We start from the raw sequence: 16,156 nt of genomic DNA on the forward strand, positions 1-16,156 counted from the left end.
ACCAGGGAGTCACATCCCTGTTGCGTTCTGTTATCTATGGCTGCTCCTCAAACACAACTCTAGACAATGTGAATAATGCCCCCTGGAGTTGATCCTTCTCCCCCCACACTTGGGCCTTGAGTGTGGCAAAAAAGCACTAGAAAATTTGCTCTTAGAATAGGTCCTCATCATCGTTGAGCTAATAGGTGTTCCTGCTTTTGAGGGCCTTCTCTATTTCCCATGTGTGAAAGAGCTAGGGAAGGGGAAGGGGAACCAGGGCTAGAAGCCAAGCTAAAGTAAGAAATCCTTCCTATAGTTTGCAGACATTTTGGGCAGATCTTTTGGCAGCCACCCCATCATGTGCACGCACTGTTGGACTGCCTCACTTTGTGTGTGTCTTTGGAGATAAACACAAATCTGGGAGTGAGGGATAGCTTGTTAGGTGACCCTCATTCAGTCTTTTAGCACTTCTAAGCCACTAGCATTCTCTTGTTGAGTAGTCCTTGTTCTTGGGAACAAAAGCAACTGGCTTGGGACCCACCTCCTCTTAGGTCTAGACCTGGATTTTCCATCTAATAGGTTACTCAGCTTCTCTGAACTTCAAGCTGGTAAAATAAAATAAGAAAAATATGTATTATTACATATGTAACAAAGAGCAGACATGAATCCTCCCAGGCTTTGCCAGCTGTGTAAGTCTGAACCTCCGCAGGAGATAACATGTGGCCTCTCTAGTCTCTGAATCTGGGAGCTGATAAAGGGTGGAGACTGGAATGGAGGTAGGATGAGCTACATTGCCCCTTACTTCTGTGTGTGAAGAATATATCAGGTGGTTCTACTGGTTCTTTTCTTTACTCTTTTAAATGAAGATTCCCCGGGACACCAGTGCCTACTTTTTGGCCAATCACTACCTCGTGGCTCTTTTTCTTCAGGAGCTGTTTCCCTTGCACATCAATGGCATTGACTCAGAGGAGCTGGGAAAATTCTCCCACTCACTTCACCCTGTGGTTGTATAAAGTTCAAGATCATGAGCCGGCAGGGGGAAGCACTGAGTGGTGCATGTACCAAAAATTGTTTTTTCTTGAAATTTCTAATGTTTTAAAAGTCCCTGAATGTTTGTAGCGCATGTTGTTTTGTTTGTTTTGCATTTGTTTTAGTTGTATAAAAACTCTTTAAAATTGGAGATCTTCAGAGATACAGACAAAGCACCTGACACGCGTGGGTGTGAACTGCCACCATCCACCTTCATTCCTAACCGCATCACCTTGGTGAGGATGAACTGGCTATCAAGAAGAGCTGCAGCCAACCTCTTCCTCTGTCTGAGCCAAACCCCTGAATACTCTAAAAATTCTCCCCAAACATGGCAGAGACAAATGTTCTCACTCTCCTTTTAGAAGAAATGAATGTATTTGGGATAAATATAAATCCCTGGTTATGAGAAACAGAAAATTTCCTCTTCAGGGGAAGTGATAAAATGAGAACCAATTATTTTTTCCTAATTGAATTATCACATTAATTTCACATGCATTTTACTGTGAGTAGAGTAAGGAGGAGGATATTTAGCTGGCCAGAGGAAACACAGCTCAGGGACAGAGCCTGGGGTGTGGCAATGTTGGAAGATGGCTTTGTGGACTTGGCATTTTTGCCCTGAGCTTGTGGGTCTAGCTGGGGACATATGCTCCCTGGAGAGCATTGAAGATGGTTGCCTCAAACACAGTTACTAATCCTGGAGCCTTAGAATTTTCCTGGCATTTCTGACCCTGTCCATAACTTGCACATTCAGATACTGAAAGCCTGCTTGGACAGGGTGGGGTGGCATCATCCCTTTCTTTTGGTTTAGGGAAAGCAGAATCCCTGTAATCACATGCATATTTGTATATTGGGAATCTTGGACTTCCAAGCAAATTGGTACTCCTTCATACTTCCTTGGGTATTTCTTTGGGTCCCTTGCAGTAACTCTCTACATCGTCTTTAAGATACATTTAATGATTGTGTGGTTCTTCAGAGCTGCACTATCCTCATTCCCCAGAGAGACAGCTCTGATTTCTAGTGGGCCTGGACCCTGCACAGAAAACATCACTCTTTTGGCTTTGCAACATGAATCTTCCTGTCCTTTCCCCATTTTCAGTGGATAAAGCCACTGAAAAGCCTCATTCTATTTTTAATTTACCATTCAGTTGAGACTGTGGAAGGAACTGGGGCATCTTGTTCCAAGTAATCTCAGCTAGTCCCCTTTCCTGGGCAAGAGACTTCTCTCTGATCTGAGAAGTCCCCAATTCCGTATCTCCCCTCAGATCCTCTCCTGCTAAAGGTCTTCCAGGTCCTCTCCCGTTTGAGCTGGTGACAGATTCTTGTTCTAGTTGTTATTATTCCCATTTGAGGGGCCAATGCAAGCTTATAAGTGCAATTCAAGAGAGACTGTAGTGAGCTAAATGGTGCCCCTCACTCAAATATGTCCAGGTTCTAACCACCAGACCCTATGAAGGTGACCTTGTTTAGAAAAAGTGTCTTGTTATGTGTAGTTCAGGATCTCAACATGAAATCATTCTGGAATTAGGGTAAGCCCCTAAATGTAGGGTGCCCACCCTAAATCCAATGACAATAAGCAGCAGTGACATGGAGATACATGGAGGAAGGCAATGCGAAGAGGGAGGCAGAGATGAGAGTGGTGCATCTCCAAGCCAAGCAACAGCAAGGATTGCCAGCATTCACCAGAAGCAGGGGGAGAGATATGAAGGGGATTCTCCCTCAGAAACCTCTGAAGGGACCAAACCTGCTGACACTGTTATTTCTGGCCTTCAAAACTGTGTGAGAATAAGTTTCTGTTGTTTAAGTCACTGACTCTGCAATAATTTGTTGTGGCAGGTCTGAGACACTAATATAGAGACCATCTTGTGGCCATTTAGCCTTCCTCACTCACAGATGAGGGTTCAGGGAGAGACCTCCATAGCCTAGATTCCAAGCAAACCCTTTTGATCATCTCTGTGATGATTAATTTTATGTGTCAACTTGACTGGACCACAGAGTGTCCAGATACTTGGTTAAACAATACTCTGGGAGTTTCTTTGAGGGTTTTTTCTTTCTTTTAGTTTAACGTTTAAATTGATAGGCTGGGTAAATCAGATTGACCTCCCAATGTGAGAAGGCCTTATCCAATCAGTTAAAGTTCTGAATACAACAAAAAGGCTGACCCTCTTTCAAGTAAGGGGGAATTGTTCCTGTCTGACCACCTTCAAGCTGGGCATTGTTTTCCTTCTGCTTTCAGACTTCGACCAAAACATCAGATCTTCCTGGGTCTTGAGACACTGGTTTTCAGACTGTAACTATATCATCATCTCTCATGGTTCTCAGACCTTCAAACTTGGACTGAAATTTACATCATCAGCTCTTCTGGCCTCCAGCTTTCTGACAGCAGATATTGGTACTGGATAGACTCCATAGTGGTAAGAATCAATTTCTTATTATAAGTCTTTTCATTTGTCTGTGTATCTATGCATCTATCTGTGTATCTATCTATCTGCCTACGTCTCCGTATCTATGTCTGTAAAACCCTCTTTCTCTGTAAAACCCTGACTGATACAAACTCTCTTCCCTAGACCGCTTGAGGATTTACCTAAAGAAGCGTCACAGCCTCCGTTATTGTGTCAGCTCTTGAAATATGAATAACTGAGTCAGGAAAAGTGGGATGGGGAAGAGGCCTGGCTCACCTTAAACAGTGTTTTAAATCCAAGGACTTCACACAATGGACACCACCTCTTGTGTATTCAATAGTACACTCTGTGAGCTTCTAGAAACTGTTGAGGACACAAATTAAGATAAGAAAGCTCCAGAGAAGCATTCCCATGATATTCTTGATTGAATGAGGGTATTTATGGTGGCTGGATGAATGTGAGCCTTCCCAGATGGCATGATTTAGAGCTGGCATCAGCACTCAAAGGGTGCATGACCACAGGGACCTTAGCCTAATTGGTCTGCCCCATGTTCTCCCCCAAGTAAGTGTTTTGGGTTGGGTGTTTTCAGCAACCTCTTGTTTAAGTTCTTCCTTGGGAACCTTGAGAAGTCATTTTGTGAGTGTCTCACGGAATATACTTATTATCTCCTTCTCAAAGTCAGCCCTAAGACCCTTCATTAGGCTCCTCTCAACGTCCTGCAGGAGTTCCTTGTCCAGGTCTTTTTCTGGCTTGAACCTTGCTGAGTCCCTCACATGAAAGTATGGTTGTGAGGAGACAGTCCTGTGAAACTATAGAAACTATTGGAGGTGACGGGTAGGTGGGAAGTGTCAATTTTGATGAAAGAGGTTGTAATCCTAAGAGTGTGGGGTCAGGTGAGGAGGTAAGACCCCCCAAAAAAGTAGGCTGTGACTGGGGAATAGGGTCCAGTATTGGAGTGTGCTCTGGGGTGGAAAAGAAAAGGCAGTGATGTGGTAAAAGATGCTACATGAACACTAGAGGATTTAGTTTTGTACCAGACTCTGGTGGAAGAAAGACACCCAGTGGTGATGGTAAAACAAAGGGAAATGAGAAAATGGGAAGGCCCAGCGGGAGGGTAGTGGCCAGAGGAAGGAAGGCAGAGCGAATGATGTTAACTGATCCCAAAGGTGATGAGAAATCACAGCATCTTTTCTTGCCTCCTCATAGAAGAACAGAAGATCTGCTTCTGTAGTTGGTCTGTTACACCCTACAGAGCACAAATCTTGTATCTGCTCCAGAAAACTACACCAAAACAAACAAGAAAAGAAAGGGAATAGAAAGTAAAAAGCTTGCACCTGTAAGAGTCAGGAGGCACAAAAGTGGATGGAGAAGGAGAATGGGGACAGGCGAGCCTGGTAGGCCTGGCAAGTTTTACACACCCTAACACCCTGGACTTCATGAAATTCCTGTGATCCCTAACCCCACAGCTGGTGTGCACATTCCCTTCCCTCTGGGTTCTCCTCACGTCAACCCCAGACTGCACTGGGACCCTCTAATTCCATGGGACAGGCTAGAAAGAGAGATATCTGGGATAATAGAAGAGATTAACCATCTTTTGCAAAGCAAAAGGTGGTTTTGTGCTACCTTAGCCTTTTGCAAATAAGCTATTTTAAATAGAGAAAGTAGCTCATATTGCATCAGGTGAAGGTAGGAGCAAAGACACTCCATAGGAGGTTTGTCAGATGTTTCACTGTGAATAGATGTAAGTGTAGGCCCTGAGGACTCCAGGAATTTAAGGTCCAAGAGTCAATGACAATAATAGTTAGGCTCACAGAGGTATGGTGTTGTGTCATTTAAAAAGGGCTTTCATATGCATTATCCTCTGTGATCACCACAACTTAATGAGATTGGCAGGCAGGGTGCTCTCTCAAAGGAGGAGTCTAAAACTTAGGGAAATTAACACTTTGTTCAAAGGGTTGACCTGGAACTTTTCTTTCCACACTTAGCCAGTATCCTTTCCAATATATCTCACATAAACATTTAGTAGGAAAGACCCACTGCCCAACTCTATTGTTATTTAATTCTCATGGAGGGGCAGAGCATTAATTGGAGAAGTTTCCTAAATTCCGATATTCTTCCTTTGTGCCTTTCCTCTGACGGCGCTATTTTTTTCTAGAAACTAACATCCTCAGCAATTGCGAACCTGGGACCTCATGAAATAAAGGAGATTAAGGTTAAACCTGGGAGGGCTGGCATTGAATAGCAGAACCTTATTTTTTAAATCTATGACTTTGTTCTTTCTGTCTCTGTATTCATGCTGAAAGCAAAAAATATTACAGGGTGGAACCCATTTCTCACTCTCCTCTTTCTAGGTAAGCAGCAGACGTTCGTTATAAATGAATAATGTGACTTCCCATGTTGATTTAAGATCTCTATTCTTTCCTTCTTAAAGTGGATAAAAATAATTTTTACCAATCCTTTTCTGAAAAACTCAAGTAATGATAGTTTTTCTGCATATGGCCTTCAATTGATATTTCAGTCAGTAGTCCTCTGCTGAATCACAAGGGCATGGAATATAGAGTCTTCAGGGTTATATATGCTCTTTTCCATAGGATTCTGCTTGCTGAGGACAGACTAAGTCGTATCTGATAGAAAGAAGGCTTTTAAAAACTCAGCGTTTCCCTCTAGGTCTTGTTAAACATGCACTCTGAATGAAGAGACCCCCCAAAGAGGCTTTGTGTGAGCAACAATGCTGTTTATTCACTCAGGTGTGGGCAGACTGAGTCCAAAAAGAGTCAGCACAGGGCAGTGGGATAGGAGTTGGTTTTATAGGTTTGGGGTAGGCAGTGGAAAGTTGCAGAAGTTACAGTTAGAGCTGTTTTTGCAAACTGCGAGGGGGTTGTAGGGCCTGGTGTCATGAGGTTGACCAAGGTCAGTTACAAAGTCCAATGGCCTTATCAACTGAGGCGGGGGATAAGCAACAACAGAAGAATCTCTCAAGTTAATTAGGAGCTGCAGGGGTTGATCATTCTTCCCCTTTTCATGGTCTTCCAGCTACTTCAGATTTTCTAATTCAGAGGCCATCCAGAAGTGTGCGTGCAGGTCACAAGGGTTGCCATGGCTCAACTTAGGGTATTACCTGAGGTGCAGCCAAAGAACCTTTCATTCCTGTCTTTTTATATTACTTATATAAAGGAAAAAGGAATGAGGAGTGGAGGGCAGTGGACTATTAGGAAGGCCAGCACAGAGGGATCATGGGCGATGTTTCTCAGGGTTTCTTTGAGAGGGATTGTGGGTGGTACAGAAACCTAAAAAATAGAAAAGAATTTAGACTGCTGGGAGATCTCGGGGCAAGGGGTGATAGTGTGGGGTTGTTAGAAGGAGCATTTGTCATATTGATTGATTGGTTATCGCTTGTATACAATTTTGTAGGAATTGAGATCCAAAAGCACAGCCAAATAAGAGAAGGAGGAAGATACGTATCAGAGGAGTAAAGATTGGAAGAAACCATGACACCCACTTAGAGAATGTCCAGCCAGTCCAGCCAGGTCCAGAATAACCATTTGCCTGATTAGCAAGCTTTTGGGCTCTGTCGTTTAATTTATTGATGGCATCATATTCACGAGGCTGGATTGGTTTACATGAAAACAACATTCTCCATTTAGGAGTAGGCGAAGACCTCCTTTTGCAACAGTCAGTAAATCAAGACCTCTGCAGTTTTGGAGACAGCTGCAGCTAGGGAATTCACTTGAGCTTGAAGAAGGGATAGTGATTGAGTTAATTCTGCAATGCTAGCGGAGAAATCGTTAGAGAAGGTGACAATTGAAGCAGTAAGGCCTGCTGTACCTGTGCTGAGTGCAGTAGTAATTCCTAACCCTACAATTAAGGGCATCAATGGAATGACCCGCTTGTGTCATGTCATCAAGAACCCCAATGGGAACAGAGAGGCTTTTGTCTTCATTGGCAGACTGAATTTTGTGAGTAAGAAAAACTAGGGTACAAGTACTTGTCTAGTTGATAGGAAGGCAGATATGAGAAGAACCACAGAGGAAAAAAAGACCTTGGTTTAGACAGAACTGGAAGTGAAAACTGAAAAGGTGAGAAAGTGTTCTGAGAGGGCTGGGGCTTTGGACCCAAATGCCAAGGGAACCAGCAAGGGCTGTGGCTGTTAATGGTTGTAGTGGGGTTTGATAGGGTAATGGTATGGAGGGAGAGCTTTTGTTTTCATGGTGTATGAGGAAGCATGTGGTACCTGTAAGTAACCATTAACTTTCATTAACAAGATTGGGTCTGAGCAGACAGGAAGAGGGGTCCGGAGGAGAGCCTGAGGAGCCAGGGAAGGGCAGCCAAGGATAGAGTGAGAGACAGGGTAAATGCCTCCCTAGGCAAAACCTGCTATTGACGTTTTTTAATGCTGCTAGTAATAAGGGAGGGCTTTTCTGTAATGCACAGTTCCTATGGTCCTATTTTTTGGTTAACATGGGTAGCAGGGCTCTTGAGGTGAAGTGTAAAGGAACACAAAGAGGGCGGGATATTTCCTAAGGGGATTCTAGTGGGTTATTGTTGGAAAATGCTTCAGGGAGCAGCTATAGGAATAGTTGTTTGTGTGGTTAGTGGTCCATGGTCGGGGGTGTTGAGTTGTAATGGGGGAAATATTACATAGGTAGATGTGTAGAAGTCTGGAGGTGTAGAGAAACAGGAGAGTTTGTCCAGTCAGTCAGTAGGACGGGAACGGCTATATAGTGGGATGAGGAGGGAGAAATACATAGCCGGCAATATCTGGCTAAGGAAGGCTTCGAGTTGGCTAGGAAAGAGTGGATTAGGTTTATAGTATGTTGGAGGCAATCAGGGAGAGGTGGGGGTAGCAGAACAGGAGCAAGATTAAGAGTATAAAAGAAAACAAGAGGAATTCATCGGGGTGGAAGAACAAGAGAGTTCCTTGCCACGGAAGATCATCTAACCACTTGAAAAGAAAGTCAAGGGTGGCAGCCTTGGGATAAAAGCATGAAATGTCAGCCATAATCGCCTGAAGGAAAAGTGTAAACCAGCAGTGTAAACAAAAACAGGGCATTTAAGTTTGTTAGGAAATTTGAGTGAGCTTTAGAGAGGTTGGGGAGAGTACTTGGGACTTCCAAGAGGAGTTGCAGGAGTCAAGCTGTCTGTCTGAAGGGAACAGCTTCACCTGGAGTGATGAACCCACTGGAAAGGGTGTTGCAGGTGGACAGTGGTTGGGGTGCTATAGACAGCCAGAAAGGGTCCTGTCCACCAAGGTTGTAGAGACCGGGGTGCTAGGCTCTATCAGTACTGACTGTCCAGCGAGGGTTTATTCATATGGCTGTATATCTAAAGTAGGTAAGAGAAGGTTAGCAGCCTGGCATATTTCATGTCTGGAATAAGGTTGGGCCCAAGTAGGAAGGTACAGACACATAGGAGTTCAAAGGGGCTGTACCCTGTGTGTTCTTGAGAAGTGGCCAGAATTCTGAGATAAGCAAGGGGAAGAACTGCCCAGTCTTTCTTAAGTTGGAGGCTGAATTTGGTGAGATGTGTTTTTAAAAGGTCATTAGTTCTTTCTACTTTTCCTGAGGACTGAGGATGATATGGGGTCTGGAGACTCCACTGGATGCCCAGGGCCTGGAAGGCTGCTTGGGTGATCTGGCTAATGAAGGCCAGTCCATGGTCTGACTGTATGGAAGTAGGGAGACGAAAGCGGGGAATTGTCTGAAGGAAGGGAAAAAATCAGTGTGGTGGCCTTCTCTGACCCCGTGGGAAAGGCTGCCACCCATTCTATTAAAGTGTCAACCCAGACCAGGAGGTATTTGAACTTTCTGACATGGGGCATATAAGTAAAAGCCCTGTCAGTCTTGTGCAGGGCTGAACCCTCGAGCCTGATGTGTAGGAAAAGGAGGGTGACTGAGGAAGCCGTGAGGAGCAGTAGAGTGCCGGATGGAACATTTGAGAAGCGATTGCCTTGAGGATGGACTCCCAGGATGGAAAGGAAATGAGGGGTTCTAAAAGGCGAGCTGGGGGCTTGTACCTTACATGAAAGTGGTCATGAAAGGATGAGAGAATACAATGAGCTTGTGAGCAGGAAGGAGGAATTTTCCATGATCTAAGAACCACTTGCCTTGAGTAGGAAGTGACTGATAGATTAAGGTTTCAGTGGGAGAGTAGGTAGGAGTGACAGATGAGAAGCAGAAATACTGGCTATGAGGGGCAGGTATTGGATCATTAGCTACTTCTTTAGCTGTTGTATCAGCATAAGCATTTCCTTGAGTAAAGGGATCTGATGGTTCTTCGTGTCCCTTGCAGTGAATGACTCCAGCCTTGGCTGGAAGTAAAGAGGCTTTAAGAAGGGTTTTCATCAGGGGGACATTGATAATGGAGGACCCTTATATAGTGAGAAATCCTCTTTCTGCCTATATGACAGCACGGTGATGAAGGGTGTTGAAGGCGTATTTAGAATCAGTATAGATATTAACATGCAGTCCTTTTGCAAGTGTCAGCGCACGGGTTAAAACAATAAGCTTAGATTGCTGAGAAGTGGTAGAAGGGGGAAGCATAGCAGCTTCAGCAATAGATGTGAGAGACACTATTGCATAACCTGCTTTTGCTGGTGAAGATTGGTTAGGCTTTGAGGAGCTGCCATCAATATACCAAGTGTGGTCTGGGTCCAGAAGAGGAAAGAGAGAAATATGAGGAAATGGGGAGGATGCCATGTGGATGGGGTTCAGGGTTTGTGTCAGGTATGAAGTGAGAGGCTGGGTTAAGTCTGGACCAGGGGCAGTGGTAACTGGGGGGGGTTTCAATGAATAATGAGTAGAGTTGGGGACAGAAAGTATGTGTACCAAGTATGTGGAAGAAATTAGATTTTGAAAGTTATGAGAACTGTAGAGGGTAAGGTGAGCATAGCCTGTAATTTTAAGGGATTCCAGGAGTAAAACAGCAGCAGCTGCCATGGCATGCAGACATGCTGGCCAGCCCAGGACTGTAAGATCAAGTTGTTTAGACAAAAAGGCTATGGGTCATAGGCCTGGTTCTTGTGTAAGAATTCTGACTGTGCAGCCTTTCACTTCTGCTGTGTGTAAACAGAAGGGTTGGAAGGAGTTGGGAAGAGCCAGCGTGGGAGCCGTTTCTGGGGTATTTTCCAGAGAATGAAAAGAAGAATGGGGGGAGGATTTAGTGTCTATGGGGTCAGCTAAATCCCTTTTTGAAAGTTTATAGAATGGTTTTGCCAGTAAGGCAAAGCCTGGTATCCAGAGACTGAAGTATCCTACCATGCCAGGAAGGAGAGAAGCTGCTGTTTAGTAGAAGGAGTTGGGGTCTGGGCGGTCAACCAGACATGGTCAGCAGGGAGAGCACATGTGTTCTGTTGGAGAATCATGCCAAGATAGGTAATGGATGGGGAGGAAATTTGGGCTTTGGAAGGGGATATAGGATACTCCTTTGAGGACAGATGCTGAAGAAGCAGGCGGGTATCTTGCTGGGAAGATTCATAAGAGGAACTGCAAAGGTCATCCACTTATTGAATAAGATTAGAAGCAGATGGACAGAAGGAAAGTAGGGCATGAGAAAGGGCTCGACTAAAGTAGTGAGAGCTATCTCTGAAGTCTTGGGGCAGAATGGTCCAGGTGAGTTGCTGAGACTGGTGGGTGTCGGGGTCAGTCCAGATGAAGGTGAAAAGAGGCTGAGAGAAGGGGTGTAAAGAGATGGTGAAAAAAAGCATCTTTGAGATCAAGAACAGAATAATGTGTTGTACAAGGGGGTACTGAGAATAGGAGGGTATATAAGGGTTGGATACAACAGGATGGATGGGAAGCACAATCTGATTGATGAGGCGAAGGTCTTGGACTAGCCTATAGGATTTATCTGGTTTCTGGACAGGTAGAATAGGGAGTTGTAAGGAGAATTTGCAGGCTGTAAAAGGCCATGTTGTAATAGATGGGTGATAACAGGCTTTAGGCCTTTTAAAGCCTGTTGTAGGATCGGGTACTGGCACTGGGTGGGACAGGGTGGTTAGGTTTTAATGGGATGGTAAGCGGCATGTGATCCATTGCTAAGGAAGGAGTAGAGGTATCCCATACACATGGGTCAAGGTAGGGAGATGTGAGAGGAAGCTGCGAGGGAGGCTTTGAATTGGACAAAAGTGCAGCTATGAGATGTGGTTGTAGTCTGGGAATAGTCAGAGAGGCAAATAATTTACTTAAAATGTCTCAGACCAGTAGGGGAACTGGACAGGCAGGAATAACTAAGAAGGAGTGTATACAAGAATGCTGTCCACATTGGCACCAGAGTTGGGGAGTTTTAAGGGGTTTAGAGGCTTGGCTGTCAATACCCACAACAGTTATGGGGGCACATAAAACAGGCCCTTGAAAAGAAGGCAACGTGGAGTGGGTAGCCCCCATATCAATCAAGAAAGGGGCAGACTTACCCTCCTCTGTAAGAGCTAACTGAAGCTCAGTGTCTGTGATGGTCCAGGGGGCTTCTGGAGCAGTTGGGCAGTGTCACTTTTCAGTTTCTAAGCTACGATATTCTGGAAAGGAGTCAGCTGGAGAATATTGAGTTTGAACTCCAGGAGCCTTGGGAGTGGCTGTAATATGTGGCAGACAGTCTGGACACATGTTACAGACAGGACATGGCTTAGGGGGGCCTTGGGCTATGAGCATTTGTTAGCCCAATGCCCAAGCTTTTGACATGTGAAGCAGGTTGGAGCCCCAGGCTGTGGGCACTCCCTGGCCTAGGGGCCAGTTTTCTGGCATTTGAAGCAAGGCTTTGGGGGCGGAGGTCCTGAAAAGAAGCCTGGATGCAGCGGATTTGGTGGTCTGGAACTTCTGGGAGCCGAAGGAGTGGCTGGGGTCTGTCTTACAGTGGAGGCAAGCATTTGCAGCTCTGAAATGCGTTGTTGCCTGGCTGCTTCCTCCCCACTGTTAAACACCTTGAAGGCCAGGCTAACTAAATCCTGTTGTGGAGTTTGAGAGCCTGAGTCTAGTTATTGAAGTTTTTTCCTAAGGTCTGGGGCAGATTGGGTAATAAAATGCATATTGAGAATAAAGCAACCCTCTGGCCTCTCTGGGTCTAGTGCTGTGAAGTGTCTAAGAGTTTCTGCTAGGCAGGCCATGAATTGGGCAGGATTTTCATTGTTTGCCCTGTATTGTTTCTTTAAGCTTGTCATAATAAATGACTTTGTAAGCTGCCCGCTTAGGTCCGTCAACTAGGCAAGAGACCATGTAGTCAGGCTTGGCGATGTCAGATGAGCCCACCTGGTATTGCCATTGGGGTTCTTCTCTAAGTACTGCCCTGATGCCCTCTTGGAGGGTTGGCTCATGGTGTCTGGAGGTGTCAGCATAAGACTGATCCAGAGTATATACCCTCTGGAGAAAGAGTAGAGGTTAGAATGACATTTAAGTCATTCCAGGTTAAGTTGTAGGACTGAGTTAGGTATTGGAACTCTTGGATATATTTTTTGGAATCTGATGAGAAGGATCCTAATCATTGACTAATTTGGGACAGATTGGATACAGAAAAAGGAACCTGTACCCTGAGTATGCCCTTGGCTCCAGCCACCTCTTAAAGGGGTGGGGGAGGGAGAGCTAGTTTTAAGACTGAATTGTGTCCCAGAGCAGGTGCTGGATGCGAAAGTGACAGAGGAGGTATAAGAGGGAGGGGATGGGGCATTGGGGAGATTAGAGTCAGGTTGGGCCTGATGAGCCACTGAGGGGGAAGGGAAAGGTCAGAGGGTCTGTTGAGAGTGAGGAATCTGCATTGGCAGTAGGGACGGGCGGGGGGAGGGGGGGTGTGGGTGGGAGGGAAAGAAGGAGAATTTGAGAGGGGTCGCATTGGGAACAGAGGCTGGGAAGGGAGTGAAGTATGAAAAATGCCTGGACCTATGGAACTTCAGACCATTTGCCCATTTTATGACAAAAGTTGTCCAGATCCTGCCAGATAGAAAGATCAAAAGTATCATTTTCTGGCCATTTAGAGCCATTGTCCAATTTATATTGTAGCCAAATGATATTGCAGAAAAAAATAAGACGCTTAGGTTCTAGGTCAGGTGATAGCTGGAGAGGTTTGAGATTTTTCAGAACGCAGGCTAGGGGAGAAAGGAGGGAGGACTAGAGGGCGGGAGATGGCCCATAGTTTAAGAAGAGCGGCGGAGACAAGGACAGTGAGTGCACGACCAAGCAGCTTAGCAGGCATTCCAGGCTAAACCTTGCTCTGTACCTGGTGTGAATCGGCCAAAGGGGGCATCCCCTGTGTTGATCTGTCGCATATGAGTGCGAGTGAGTGACCAGAGCAGATGTCTCTGCAGTGATCTGTCACTGAGGCAAGACTGTCTTCCTGGTTCCATGGCCAACATGGGATTTTTCCAGTCATGAACCTCATGGAAAGTCCTCTGCTAAAAGGGAGAGAAAATGAAACTGAAAGGAGAAGAAGGTTGACAGGTAGTGAAGGGCTAAAGAAGAGAGTTGAGGCAAACCACTTACCTGATCTGAGGATGGTGAGTGGAAGCACGGGCCGGTCTGATGAGCCTAGGTCATAGGTAGGTCTCTTCACAGAGGGAGCACAAAGAGTAGGGATGGGGGACTGGTCTCCTGTAGGAGTTCCCCCATCCCATTTTTTGGTACCAAATGTTAAACGCAAGCTCTGAATGAAGAGACCCCCAAACAGGCTTTGTGTGAGCAACAAGGCTGCTTATTCACCCAGGTGCAAATGGGCTGAGTCCAAAAAGGGAGTCAGCGGAGAGAGGTGGGATAGGAGTTGGTTTTATAGGTTTGGGGTAGGCAGTGGAAAGTTACAGAAGTTACAGGTTAGGGAGGTTTTTGCAAGCTGGGAGGGGGTCATAGGGTCTGGAGTCATGGGGTTGACCAAGGTCAGTTACAAAGTCCAATTGCCTTGTCATTTGAGGTGGGAATAAGCAACAGTAGAAGGATGTCTTAAGCTAATTAGGCGCTGCAGGGGTTGATCATTCTTCCCCTTTTCATGGCCTTCCAGTTACTTCAGATTTTCTAAATCTGGGAGGCCATCCAGAGGTATACCTGTGGGTCACGAGGGTGGCCATGGCTTGACTTAGGTTGTGGCCTATGATGCAGCCAGTTCAAAGAGCTTTTCAGGCCTCAGCCCTAAAACAAGGGATGGGCTTGACCCAAAGACACATGAGATGTAAAGGTGGCTGTGAGTGTTGAGGGCCTCTTCTCTTGGAGTAAGCCGGCCAGAAGCCCCAGAGTCACAATGTTTGGGATTTTACTGTGGCGTTCTCTACCACACCCAGGTTGGGAGTGTGTCTATGAGCTTTGACAGAAGCCCTAGTTTCCTCTCTGCCTGCTGTCTGTAGTCAACCTGTTGCCCTAGACTGCAGATCTTCTAATCTTCCCTGAGAGTTCCCATTTCTTATGTCTCTCTGCTCTAATAGAAGTGTGCAGAAAAGGAACTGTGAATGTAGAAAATAATAACAAGGGTATTATTATTTTTTAGCAGGATCCAGGGTTTCCTTGCCTAATTGATATCTCTGATATTTTCAAATATTGGTAAATATGGATTCCAATGAATGCAATACCGTGACACAAAGGAGATACTGACCTTATACAAAAAAATAAAATAAAATATGGAACTCACTAAATCACAGAAGAAACCAGTCAATTATCTTCATCACCTATGTACACTGCTACCTCTGGCAGCTGAGCACAGAGACTGTAAGTTCCAGTGTGGAGTTCCAGGCCAGCAACACAGAAATGGAGAAGTCATACAGAATTATTGAGCACAAGGGAAGAAACAAAGAGTGGACCATGCACCAACAGCCCCTCCACAAACACAGAGCTAAGGGGATCCCACTGCTGCACCTGGCCTCTAGATCCCTCTATTCTTAGCCAGGTCTTCCTATTTTCCACCTGTAAGTTTTCTACACATCTGTATTCAAATCCTAGCTTGGTGTATACCCTGGATTGGTCACTTCATCTCTGAGAGCTTTGCTTTCTTCCTTTATGTAGTGGGATTGATAGTAATATGCTTGCATGAAGTTGAAGGGTAGCTTAAATAAGGTGATAGATAATGTCCTTTATAAATTAAACCTAAAGGGCCATAAGCACATTTTGGGGGATTCTCTTTCCTATACTCTCTTTTTGCTAAACTCTTTTATCCTTGATACTAATTTAGAGTAAATACTGCTGAGTCTCCCTTCCTTGCAAGAGAGAAATGTAAGAAACACTGTATTTTTATACAATGTTTTCTTAGTGCTTGGTGTTTTCAATAATCTTGCATGATTAGCCACAAGGGGTTACTATAACATTGTCAACATATAGAAAAAAGCCCTGAGGTTAAATCAGATCCTATTTGTTGATTTTGGCTTTTGTTCCCATTGCTTTTGGTGTTTTAGTCATGAAGTCTTGCCCAGATCTATGTCTGAATGGTATTGCCTATGTTTTCTTCTAAGGTTTTTAAGGTGTTAGGTCTTATGTTAAAATCTTTCATCCATCTGGAGTTAATTTTTGTATATGGTGTAAGGAAGGGATCCAGTTTCAGCTTTCTGCATATGGCTTGCCAGTTTTCCCAACACCATTTATTAAATAGGGAATACTTTCCCCATTGCTTGTTTTTGTCAGGTTTGTGAAAGATCAGATGGTTGTAGATGTCTGGCATTATTTCTGAGGCCTCTGTTTTGTTCCATTGTTCTATATCTCTGTTTTGGTACCAGTATCATGCTGTTTTGATTACTGGAGCCTTGTAGTATAGTTTGAAGTCATGTAGCATGATACCTCCAGCTTTGTTTTCTTTGCTTA

The 16,156-nt window shown here is 44.8% G+C and overlaps 1 long non-coding RNA gene across 1 annotated transcript in view; it reads left to right on the top strand.

Annotated features, from left to right (window-relative positions):
• The first annotated feature begins 3,275 nt into the window (after positions 1–3,275).
• Positions 3,276–16,156, top strand: part of LOC118151397 (uncharacterized) — a 95,434-nt gene continuing 82,553 nt past the window's right edge. The window contains exon 1 of the long non-coding RNA XR_008479568.2: positions 3,276–3,419. This is a non-coding gene — a long non-coding RNA (uncharacterized LOC118151397). The remainder of the gene's footprint in view (positions 3,420–16,156) is intronic.

The sequence above is a fragment of the Callithrix jacchus genome, chromosome 2, assembly GCF_049354715.1.
Source record: "Callithrix jacchus isolate 240 chromosome 2, calJac240_pri, whole genome shotgun sequence".
NCBI lineage: Eukaryota > Metazoa > Chordata > Mammalia > Primates > Cebidae > Callithrix > Callithrix jacchus.